General features: G+C 39.8%; 1 long non-coding RNA gene across 1 annotated transcript; it reads left to right on the top strand.

The window, feature by feature from the left end:
- The first annotated feature begins 2,551 nt into the window (after nt 1–2,551).
- Nucleotides 2,552–9,008, top strand: LOC111927022 (uncharacterized). Its single transcript, XR_002863343.2, has 3 exons — nt 2,552–2,641; nt 2,767–2,918; nt 7,598–9,008. It is a non-coding gene; the product is annotated as an uncharacterized LOC111927022 (long non-coding RNA).
- The last annotated feature ends 3,967 nt before the right edge of the window (nt 9,009–12,975 follow it).

Genomic DNA, 12,975 nt, shown 5'->3' with positions numbered 1-12,975 from the left:
AAAGATGGATCTGCAAGTTAACCACTGCACCTCTAGTGGGAGAAGACAAGAGAAAAACAAGTTATAAAGCAAATAACTTAAAAATTTAAAAAATACCATATGTGCAAACCACTGATGCTTTTTAACCCTGTAAGTGTTGGTAGGGGGATGGAGAATGTTTTCTTTCCTTCCAGGCATCTGCAGACTTTCACATCTCACCCACTTCAACTGAGTATGCAATATAGGAGTGTTGTAGAAGTGGAAAGGGGCTGCACATGTGAGCTGATCCAAGCTGGGACACCAACTCTAATCTAGACATGGGTCAAACCAAACTCAGAAACAGCCTTATTGACAACACCTTGGCATTTGTGAGGATCCTGATTCTTCTTGTCATTTCAGGTTGTGACATTCAGAAGATGCAGTTTTAAGTCTATAGCTCTGGTTTTGAAGTTGGTGGACCAGGGACATTTCTGTGCTCCCAGATTATGTGCAGGTAAATTCTCCAGCTGTGTCACAGCCTCTTACCAGAGTAGAATTTGGGGGTCCAGTTAGTTATCTTAGTAACTTATGGTAAGAACAGCAGTCACACTGGCTGGAAGACAGCTACTGCTGATGCCAACCAAAACCGCAATTCAGAGGTTTGAAAGAACAGATGTCCAAAGTATGTCACAAAGCACACCACCTTTGCATCTAACAAACCTCTGCAAGCCTGCTAATGAGTTGAGACAGGTCAAATCATGTCCTCAAAGTTCAAGACCCTGATTTGGAATTAAGAGTCAAGGTTTGATCTAAAGCTAACATAATTAGCTTATGAATTAATCAAATATTAGGGCAATTCCTCTTTCATTCCAGCCCAGTTGAAGACCAGATAGAAGATTAACGCATCTTTGTCCCTGGCCAGTCTTAGCCTTAAGAAACTATCATTGATTCAGGCTGGTCAGCTGAAGTGTCAGAAGTATCCTGAGGAGATGTGCTGTAATGAATAATTTTTCCTTTTTCCAGAAAATATAAAAAGCCAATCCTCTTTCTTAGGATGCCAGTCAATAGGGTTATGAGCCAATCTGTAGCCTACCTTTCTATTAGCAGTAAGATAATGTTGTGGATATTCTGTCTGTTTACAATAAAAACTCACCTCTCTTACAGCCACAAAAATCAAACCAAAGGAAGCTTCATCAGCTCCAGCCCAGGCAAAAGGCCCTACCTTCAGTGAAGTTCATGGGTTTTGTGTTACAAGCTTTCAACAAAATCCCATTTCACACAAATTATCTCTTTTACTTTCAGAAAAAGATAGTCCTCTTTGGATGTTTTCAATCTTTTGAAATCAACATTTTAAACTCTAAAGTCCCTATTTCATGGATATTTTCTCCCTTAGTCACTGCTATGCTGAGCTACCCACCACCTGTCTACTGTAATTGTAGGAGGGATCATCAGAAGTGGCATATTTTTGAAGTAAGAGCAAGAGAGAGGCTAAAGACTTTTGTGAATTAGATAAGGAATACAAAATGGAAGATTGTATCAATGAGATCAAAGAAAAGTGTAGAAGTGGGATATATATGTCTCTGAGTTCTGCCTAGTAATTCCACTTTAACACTCATGAATATAAATTGTAATACATAATTAATTTAATTTTAAAAACTTGAGTAAAATTTTGAGGGCACTTTGTACAAAGCATGTAGATACATCTTTGCTATGCTAGAGGACTTAATTGAACTTCCAGAATAAACTAAATCTGAGTACTGGGTTACTCCTAAGTGAGGTGTACAGCTAGGAATAGTGTTTATGGATGCCAGACCACTGATGTTGGGGGCTTTCAGAGCCCCAAAAAGTAAAGATAGAACACCATATCTTCATTTTGCCCCTGCCTGAAGTACAAATAAAAAAAATGTGTCTTCTTACAATGCAAACTGAAAACATTCAAACATTCAATGCCTCTCTTTTAGTATTTCTAATGTGACCTATGTTCCAGCAGTCTCTGCAATTCCCCTGAGGTGTAACACCTCTAAAACATTGCTGCAGTCATCAGTCAAAGACGTGGCCTCTAAAGTGCTAATTCTGATGGCTGTTTAAAGACATATTTCTCCGTTGACATATCACAGCTGCTTCTCACACATGCTGCTTTATGTACTAAAATAAATATAAAGAAGGAAATTTTACTTTATTTACCTGCCTTCCCCTGAAGGAGTGGCAGACACCCCATACTCATGGCATTGCACATCCATTGGAAATCACCATGAAGAGAGTGCAGCTATATATTTGGTCCCTCCCTATCTGAATTTAGTGTAATTATATTAAAAGTTTGCTGCAGCAAGATCTTATTACAGCAAAAACAAACAAAAAAATGAACACAGTGAGTAGGAATATGTGCTGTTTTTTGTCAGTGCACTTAATTTTGAAGATTTTAATTTCATGAGGAAAAATGTTAAAACTTCCTTATTTCATCAGATTTTTACTGCTAGAATAAACAAGAAAGAGAGAGGTCTTGCAGCAATCATTCTTGGCAGTAGTGCACTGTAAAAATGATAATAATATTTAGAAACTGGTAATACCAATATAATTTTTATACTTTGCAATAGGAACAACACAAATGCATCAGCCTCTGTTAATAGCAATGCTAGTGAACCAAAGCAAGTGACTGAAGTGTAGCATTCTGAAGATCACTAAAGTGAGTTAAGCATTACAAATCTAATTCTGTTTTGCTTCTGTTATTTTCTCTATCAAAAATATTTTTTCAAGTTTTTAAGGGGGCAGCCCATCAGTTTATTATTTTTATTTTATTTTCCTTCTTAGTTGCACAACTGGCTCTTGTAGATTGCGCTGCCTAACCAATGCTGTCAGCAAATTATCTCAAGTACATCTTGAGCAGTTCTGCATATTTCAGCACAAGTTTTCTTTGAAAAGATGACTTACGTAGATCCATCTGCAAGAAAAAAACTCATTTGGTGAGTTTGACTTCAACAGACCCTTAAATATCTTGCAAAATAGAGGCAGACTCTGAACCTGAAGTAATTTCCTCTTTGAATGCTGCTAGATGGTTGTTATTGAGGAGAGAAGGAAGGAGGGGTAAAGCGTGCCTGGAAAACATTGCTGGTTACTACCCTGTACTGCTTTGAGAAGAATTGTTCATTCACTTCAGCAGATATTTTTCTCCAAGTATTCCAGAGATCATACAGATTTAAAGCACTTCCATATCAAGTTTTTGCCTCTGTTTAGCCATCTCCATTTTTTCAATGTAACACTCAGACCACTGCACAGACCACAAATAATTTGTAGTTTTGAGCAGTTGAAAAATAATTACTCGAGATTTAATATCTTCAGTGAAGTGCTTAGTATTAGTTGCCACTGTAGCAACCATTGTATTTTCAATCCAGAATATTCAGAGATCATGAACTATGTCTGGTATTTAATGTCATTCATATGATTTTTCATGACAGCTGTTTTTTTGCAGGGGCAGCTTAAAGTGTGGAGGAGTTCCTTTTCTTTCCGTTTTTTTTCTTAAAGCAAGACAAGACTTTCACAAAATCACTTGCTGTGGTGACTTTGAGTTTTAGTAAACTTTGCACTGCCAGCAGTGCAGGTGGCATCTCAGCAAAGCAGAGTAGAGAGGCAGAATCACCTCAACCTCTTGAAGCAGCCCAGGATACAGTTAACATTCTATTTATTACAGTAGTCACTGCAAACAGTAAGATATGACTATATTACCCATTGCTTCTGACTTCAGTGCATCCCATGTGAATGCCAGAATAAATACCCAGAGATCCCAAATAACTGCAGGAGTGAGACTCTGGTGGATCCTGCCCATGGCTGTGGCAGGCTGTGCTAAGCCAATGTCATCGTGTGGCTTCACCCCACTTCTGGCTCGACCCCCTGAGTGCTCAGCACAGACGAGGGGCTCTGTCTGTGTAGCTGTTCCTGGGAAAAGATAGAAGTAAGCAATACTGCTTCCCTGCCTTCCCTCCACACAAACAGCCTGACACTCATCTGAGTAGCAGGGACTTGTCATGCCTGCCTTCATCAATAACAAAATTAAAATCTTGATTGCCGTTAAAAAAGCTTTTTTTGCATTTTTGCTAGGCTGTAACAAGCATTTCAACTGTTCATTTGTGTTAATGTTGCAAGATAGGGTGTAACCTGTAGACTAACTAATTAAATGCTCTTTGATTTTGAGTGAAGTGTTTGGTACAGTCTAGACAACAGAGTCTAATTAGCGCTGGATGTTTAATGGAACTAAAGACCCGTGAAAAGCAAAAGGTGCTGAAATAAAAAGTCAGTGAGAGAGATGTGAAGATAAATGAGAGTGAAACAAGGGAAACAAAATATCTCTTTGCTGTGCTAGAAATACCATTCCATCAGAAAAAGACCCACTATATTAATTATGAAAATTTGAAAAATCCAATCAACTTCAATGTCCAGCTGTTTAGGGTAATATAATGGAAAGCTGTCCAAAACACATTATGTCAGCAAGCAACAAATTAAGGCATTTTGCACTATCTCACTGCATTTCATTTCTTCCAGGCAACAAATTCACCCCAGTATTTTTACAATAGAATAAAAACTCAGTGTGTATTGCTTTGTGAGCTATGATTCACAGCCTCTCAGCAGGAAATTGAATGTTTGCCTTAACAGCACCTTCCCCTGTCTGTAAATGTAGCAAATTTGTGGTTTACCTCAGCTGAGAAAAATGTGGATATAATTTTCAATTAGTATGTAGTTAAGTCCATAAATAATTTTTTAAAAAAATTAAAAACAAACAAAAAACAACAAAAATCAAGCAAACAGAAAAACAAAACAAAAAAAACAAAACAAAAAAACCCAACAAAATACCCCAAACCAACCCTTAATAGACTGGTCAACTTTAAACCAATAAAGTTTTATTCAATGCATGTGTTCTCTCTAGGCAGGGATTAAGCTGAATGGTTTAGGAATGACAAAGCTAGATTGCCCCCACCAGCTCTGCACTAATTCCCTGGTACTATCATGTGCTGAAGAGCTGGGAGCAAGCTGGACCAAATCAATGCCAAAAGCTATGGCCCGCTTAGATCTTCAGCACATCTAATTCCCAGCAACCACCTTGTCTTGCAAAGGGGAGTTAGTTTTACATTTAGGTTTGGTTGCACACTTGGTTTTCTCCTGTTTTCTTTTAGGGCTTTTCAGTGTATTTTCAGTTTATTTATTCTGAAGGAAAGCAAGTGAACAAAGGAGTCAGGAAGCCAGTAATACATATACTACTAACACTGGTTCCTGAATAAGATGATTTAGGAAAAAAAAGCCAAACTGAAAAACACCAGCAAAACACAAACAAACAAACTAAACAGACACCCACAGCAATTGCAGTACAAAACCTGATCCCTTAATCTTGCAGCAGCACATCAGTAAATTTATAATCCAGCCCTTGCTTTCTAAGAAATAACATTTGCCTAATGATGCACAGCATCCCTGCCTGGGAGATGCAGCAGGGCAAGGGCAAAGCTTCCTGAGGAGGGATGTGTGCCCTGCTCTCTGTGGCAGACTGCTGGGGAGCAGAGCTGTGCTGTGGGTCACTGCAATGCAGAAGTGGCACCTGGCCCCTGTCAGACACGAAGAACAAGAGCTCGAGCAGCTCAGACTTTGTTTAGCTGTCATGAGGCAGGAATAAAAATTCCAGCGGTTCTGGAAGCCCCTCCTGCCTCTGAACTCCGTGGCTTTTTTCCTCACATCTCTCTGCCCAGATACAGTGTCAGACAATGTCAGCCTTCTACATAAAGCCACTGGTACCCTCTTCTATCTCTTCAAAATACAGAAACCAGGATAATGTATCCCTGAGCTGGGCTCCTGTGCAGCACTCAGACATGCTTCCTGGGAGAGGCCCCAGTAACTCATAGCCAGGATACACTTTGAAAACCTTGGTAGAGATTAGCAAATGCTTGGTGGGCATCACAATGCAGCCTTGGAGCACAGCTGCTGCTTTTCTTCTGGTCAAAAAATAAACAATTTTTTTTTTTTAAAAAAAAGGTGTTCCATAAATACATCAATGTATTTCATCTGCATATTTGAGTTCATCCCAGGGGACCAGAATCAGCCTAGTTCAAAGCAGCCTTCCTGAGTTGGGTGCAGTCTGAAAATCAGATATTTAACACTGAGGGTTTCTCACTACCAATATCTTTCTACTACTATTTTCCAGTGCAGCTGCAGCCACATTGCTCAGATGATGGGTTAAATGCTTTCACCTTCTCTACTTGTCAGTCCTGAAGCTACTGCTATTGCTGAGAACAGGAAAGAACTGACTCAGCAGTCACAGCAGCAGGATTTCATATAGATCAGCACAGCACACAAGGTGGCACCATATGTTCCTGCCCTTCAGCATCTAACAAATATCAATTAATTCCAGCAGGCATCAACACAGAAGCAAATACTAATTAGAGATTTGGAGAAAGTGGTGGTATTAGCAGTCTAATATTGGGGGAAATTCATGCTATGCTTAGAGGCATTTGAAGGAGGACAAACTGAAGGTCATTTGCATATTTGCATTTAAAAAGCTGTGATAGCAGTCAGCCACCCCCCACTCCCCACAACATGCTAAACCAGAGTTAGCCTGGTCAGAGGAGATTTGGAAATTCATATTGGGTATGATGAATAACAGGCAATTCAATGAATAATCTTATGTGAGTGGCTAAGAGGAAGAAAATACTGAGCTAAAAGAAGGATACCTTCACTCTGGAGTTTTGAGAATATCACGGAGCATCTTGGTGCTGCTTATCCATAACTAAATAACAGGATAAGGAACAATTATTTATTAAAAAATACAAATTTATGTAATTTCAATTAGTTTTGGGGATCTACCCCTGCTTATATACAACACATTTTACTCAAATTTACTTCAGTCTTTATAAGGCATTTACTCTCTATGACTGGGAAGCTTGCATAGTGACAAGGAAGAGGGGATTTAAGAGCTCTTATTCCATAGATAGTGACAAATCAGAGATAGATCTTATTTTCCTTTTTTTTTATGGGATATTTGTTGTATCTGCCAACAAAACTTGCTGTTTTCTTTAAAGTCTTTAAGCACTTTAAAGTACTGCGGCTTCATGAAGGAGTCTACTGCCAACAAGGGAGTGTAAGCTACAGGTGGAGGCTCTGTTTAAGTGAGCCTTAGCAGTGGATTGAAACACTGCAAGGTCAAAGTTCAGCCTTAAGAGTCTGCACACCCAAGGTCTTTCAAAGATTCCAGTCCAGAAGATTAGATTATCAGTAGCAGTGACATAATCTTCAACCTGTGCAGTTGATAAAAAGACCCAAAACCAAAAAAACCCACACAAACAAAAAAGAAGCAGCAAAACCAGCAAAAATAATCAAACTCAACATGGATTTACAGGCAGATTTGTATTTTGAAAAGCAGCAAGAGGAAGCAGGGCCAGAGTGCCTAAAGGCATGGAAAAGTCGCTTTAATAACACCGACTTCAACTTAACGGAGCCATTGACTCTTGTGAAATCCCACCCCACCACCTACAACCTGTCAGATGATTTCTACTGCAGTGTATGCTGGCAACTAGAACTGTTTGCACAGGGGAAAAATAGAGTAGGGAATAATTATGGAGTTTCCAAGTGTATTTTCATAGAATTTAGAGGTTTTATTTTCTTTCAGTGCCAGGGCAAATGAAGTCTCTGGAGATCAACCTCCCAAGTATTTCTTTTGGAGCAGAGGAAAATTATACCATTGGTGGCTTTTCCTTGTCCATCAGCTGTTCTTTGTTTTCCAAGGTAGGTTAGTGCAGTCCTTTGTTTATCTGCTTTGTTTTGGTTTCAATCTTTCTTTCTCTGTAGAAACCTTGTTAATGTTGGAGGTAAAATGACAAAGAGCTAGTTCAAGCTTAGAAGGTGAGAAATGTGGAAAACTTTACCCCAAGGCTGGTTTTCATGACTGATTAAGTAGAAACAACTGGAGCAACAAGACGACTGCAAGGTCTCTGTTCACATGGATTAGTGCTGAGAATGAAGAAGTTAAATGGATGGAGCTCAGAAAGGTAGAAAGTATCCTGGAACACTGCTCATGGAATTATTTGAAATGAAACTCCTCAAATGTGAATTAATATCTGATGCTGGGTTTTTCAGAAGTCCCAGCTGTTCCTTTATGAGGAAGAAGGCAAGGGGAGGGAGACTTCAGTATTGGTGTTTGTGTTCAACTCACTGCAGCAATACCAGGCCTCCAAAATGAAGTCACAGCCCCAAAGTATGGGGGCTTTTCACTGTCCATCAGTTCACACTCCTTTGAAGACTGTGAGTTGCACAAGGTCACTCAACTTCAAAAAGCATACAAAAAGCCCATTAAATGCTTATAAGAGAGAAACACTGAGATTTGTGAGAGAAGCTTTTGCACTAAGGACATTCACAAGAACAAGCCGCCTTCTAATCCTGAAAAATTGAAAACCATGCAAGACATAATTTCAGGAGAGTTTAGTGGTAAAAACAAAAATGCAGTCAAAACAAATTGTCATTATACCCATAACTGACAATAGTTTCCAGTGCATTTTTTTCCTCTCTCCTTGCCTTTCCCAGCCAAGTGAAGAATTTACATATCAAATAATCTACCTTAAAGGTAGCTAAGGCCTGGCTTTCTCACCATCAGTAGTTTTTCTATTCACCCTAACAACCCCACACTGATTTTCTTCTAGCTCAGGTCTTTCCTTCAATCCAAGGACTTTAAAATTCCCTGCACTAAGTTTTGCTGGACTTTTGAAAGAGCAGGTAATAGTTAGGTAATTTACTGAGCATAGCCCTAAAATCTGAAAGAAAAGACAATACTCAAAGGATGGCCAGAGCCTGCTTTACATTCCTAAGACCATTTTATTCATGACCCAAACCAAAGAAAAATATGAATCCCTATTGGGTGGTTAAGTGCATAGACTTGGAGAGATCTGAGAGGCTCTATGTGCCATATGAAAAAAATAATAAACCCCAAAACTGGAAGACAGTAATGAATGCTACCCATGCAGAACAAAGTAGTAAGCACCCTTGCAGTCACACATTTTAGTATTCTAAACACAAAAAAAAACAAACCTCACTGGGTTTTTAAAAAAATCCTAGCATCTAAGTTTGGCCTTCAGGTATGTTTCATCCCTGGTAGAACACAATAGAGAAGCCTGAACTGTCAAAGGACTTTTAAACAATGAATGAAAAAAATTTAATTTTTGTGGCTATCCTGCTCTCAAGAATGTGAAATTTAATAGTAGAAAGTATATGGGTTTTTTGCTTTTTTTCTGAAAAAACTCATAATTTGTGATAGAAGCACTGAAATGCTTAATCCTAAAAAGATATGACTCTATGATATTTGGTAAATATGTGATCTGGAAAGAAATTACACGAGTGCTTTACTTGTCCATCAAAATTCTTAAGACACTCTTCAGGCTTTGAAAGAGTCTCATGGGAGAGTTTGGTAGAAAGGAGGATGACGTTTTTGTGATCCAACTGACAGCTGGAAAGGCAGCAGCAATTTTCCTGTTGAACTCAGGCTGCTGTATGATAAATGCTGTTTTAAATTGAAGCCTTGATATATGAATGTAAATTGTTTGCAACAAGAAAAGCATTGCTGACCAAAGGACACGTGCCAGGCAGCACAGGTTATCAAAGCACTATCACCTCAGTTCTTCTGTCTTTAGCAATTCTATATGTAACTACAAAGGAAAGGTTTGATTGATCTTATTTTGTGAACAAGTTGTGATTTGTGTCTGTAGAGTCCAGTAGATCTTGGAATTGGGATCTGTAGCTGGATCAGCAAAGTGGGAGCTCAGCTCTGTGCAGTGGCACTGAAGGGAGTGCCTGTGCTTTGTTTCCTCTCAGCTGGTCCAGGGGTTTGAGGTTTGTAGCTCACGACAAAATGACACTGAGATGACCAAAACATTTGCCATATTCAGAAATAAATACACAGGCCAATTTTTGATCTCTTGTCTGGAGAAACAGGTAAATGAAACTTTTCCACGCTCTGTGTAGTTCTGGGAAGTGCTGGGATTTTAGTCACCTGTGTAAGGACCTCAATCAATAAATTGCAAGACAAAGGCAAAAAGGCAGGAAAAAACCAACAACCGTCTAGCACAGAAAGCTCTGCTGAGGCTGCAGTCAAAGTGCTTTTACAACATAAATAACAAAAGCAATTTTACAGCTTGGTGACTGAAGTGACATGGAGCAATTATTAAAGCAGACAAAAAGCAGATTTTTCCCATGGGGCTCAGCCTACACCCATCACTGGGGCTGTGCAAAGTTGTGGGGTGGAGGAGGGGACAGAGCACTTTATACCTGACAGCAGGTTCTGGTAAAAGGAGGGCTCCTGATCTTCAGAGTGAGCCTTAACCCCTCTTCATGGTCTTTAAAGTTAGAGAACACTGAGGGAATTAGTGAAAAATCAAATAATTTGCTAAACCTTGCTTATTCAATTCAGCAAATGCTTATCAAGGATTGTTTATTTTCAGGCAGAAAATTATTGATTCAGGAATATTAGCAGGGGATGGAAGTCAATGCCAGACTATGGAACTGGAGACAAAACCTGAATGGAGCAGGATCTGAAGAAGATCAGACAGGGTAGGAGGGTAGAGAGGGAGCAGATTCCCCAAGAGGAGAGGGCAAAGCCTAGCAAGGGTATAGATGCTGGGAAATTAGGGACAGTCAGCAAAGCAGGGTTAATAGGATCCTATCTGGACCTTCAAGGCTTCTCCTAGAGACACTTGCATGGGTGAGAGGTGTGAGGTGCTGCAGGGCAAAAGGTGTGATGCAGGAAAGGTGTGATGGGGACAGACTGCTCTGGCTGGGTCTGCAGTCCCCAGCAGTCCTCAGAGGCCAGCCCAGGACACTGTGGTGGGCTGGGGAGCAGTGATGGGGATGCACAATGGCTGAAAACCTGGTGTGTGGGAACAGGGACAAGGAAAAAAGGTCTGCCTTGCAACCAGAGCTTCTCCTACAACTCATATAAAGAAAAGCTATTTTATCCTAAGTGGTTTACATTTTCACTTTTCAAGATAGAAATCCAATCTATTCTGACCTGTTAGCCATGTTTCAGGTTAGCATAAAATGTACAAATCTTATATGCACAAATGATAAAGGACTAGCATAATTTAACGTCTAAAATACAGCTTTCTATCATAGCTCTCTGTATTTCTTTCAGCATTTGAAAGGGGGAAAAAAAGTAAAAAATCTCTTCTTAGTTTTAAGCTGGTTTGTTTACCCTCTAAGGAATTCCTTCAGAATAAGCCATGATGACCCATCTGCCCATGGACCTCTGTAGACTTAACTGGAATAGTTTTCCACCTGTCATTATGCCATCATTTACTAAAATTACTAGAATTTTTTTAAAACAGAAGAGGGAAACATTAAATAGAAAAACACCAAGATCTTCTTCTGGATTAACAGATAGTGTGGAAAGTTTGATAGAGAATGGACAGCAGACACTGTTGCTCTATCAACATGGTGTTCAATTGCATGCAAACTCTTATATTGGCTCTATCTGTGAAGGTCCAAGCTACAGATGTATACTCCTAACAGCTGAATGAGTAATTTTAAGCAAAATAAATAGAGCACAAGCTTGGCAATGGCAACCAGGTCATAGGAACAGAAATTGATCAGGAGGACTGCAAACCTGTCAGCCTGGCACAAAAGAGACTTCTTTGATGAGTGTGACAAGAAGGATCATGGGTGAAGTAAATTGGATCCAAGGCTGCCTGTCTCCATTTTGCAGAAATGTGAAGTAGCTTCACAGAAGGAAAGTAAATATGACCAGTATGGCCACCACATTACTTTGAACACAAGTCTAAGGAAAAAAACCTCTCCTCATACAACCAACACATTCAGCTCTTGGCTAATGAATATGAAGTGCAAACCTGCTGCATGAGATCCGACATACTACTATGGGTTGAAAAATTTTACTTACCCTGGGGGAAAATACTTTTTTCAGGGTTGGTCCTACCAGGGGTGTAAGCTCCAGCAGAGTACAGCATTTATAGCACCACACCACAGATAGCTTGCTCTGAAAAGCATGGAAAGCATTAATTAAAACATAAAGTGCCTGTACACTCATTTTCCCAGGGTCACAAACAATTGCTTTGCTTGACATGAAGACTTAATGTAGTGACTCAAATCCAGAGAAACAAAAGAATTGGAGGCTACAAAGCATTAATGTTGGAATTTGGTTTTGAAAAAAGTTCTGGCTTTGGTTTTGCTTAATTCATTGCCCTTTAAAAAAGTTTTTTCTTTGCTTATAATGACAGTAATTTACCACAACAGGGAGGAAATCCGGACAGATGTGGCATAGGCTGTGTTATCCTTGACTGGTGGGGGAGGAGCTGCCATTGCCACCTGAGTGGGGTCCAGCCCTCCTGCCCTTCTCCCCTCAGCCTCACCAAACCATCATCTACCATTTCAAATAGCAGCTGTGCTGGTGCTGCAGCTTAGGCTTGCAATTAAATTGCAGGCTGATGTATTTTGTGAAAAAAGCCATGGGATTATGAATGGTCCCAAGCAATCAAAAGGGGACATCTCTAGCACAAGAGGGCTTCTACTGCTTGTTGGGGCATCAGGGAGATTGTTTAAGTAGTTACCAGTTGTGATGCCACTTACCTGTTGTGATTCAATGAGGTCATCCCTCCACAGGCAGGAATCTTGGTGATACGTAGATACCCAAGCGCATAGATAGGTACCTGAAAGCAATGCTCAACCCCCCAAGTTCAAAGCTTTCTTAGGAAAAATTTGGTACTTAAGTGCTTCTGAAAATTCCCAGAACAGCAAAGCTTTACAGGTAAGCGTGGCCTGATTTCCACTTGTTTTAAAGAGCTAAATATCTGAGCATCTGCTTCTAGCTGCTTTATAACTCCAGATTCCAGCATAAGATGGAGCCAGACCCTAAGTTTGCTCTGCTCTGGGTTTTCTTTAGCACTGACTAGTTCTTTTACTGATGTACAGAGGAGTGCTAGCAGGCAAACTCCAGAATGATTCCCATACGCCCAAATGGTACAAAGACCACACTTGGATCAACTGGTACAC

The sequence above is a fragment of the Cyanistes caeruleus genome, chromosome 2, assembly GCF_971803275.1.
Source record: "Cyanistes caeruleus chromosome 2, bCyaCae1.hap1.1, whole genome shotgun sequence".
Taxonomy (NCBI): domain Eukaryota; kingdom Metazoa; phylum Chordata; class Aves; order Passeriformes; family Paridae; genus Cyanistes; species Cyanistes caeruleus.
The sequence above is the reverse complement of the archived record's forward strand: the minus strand, read 5'-3'. Positions and strand labels throughout refer to the sequence as shown.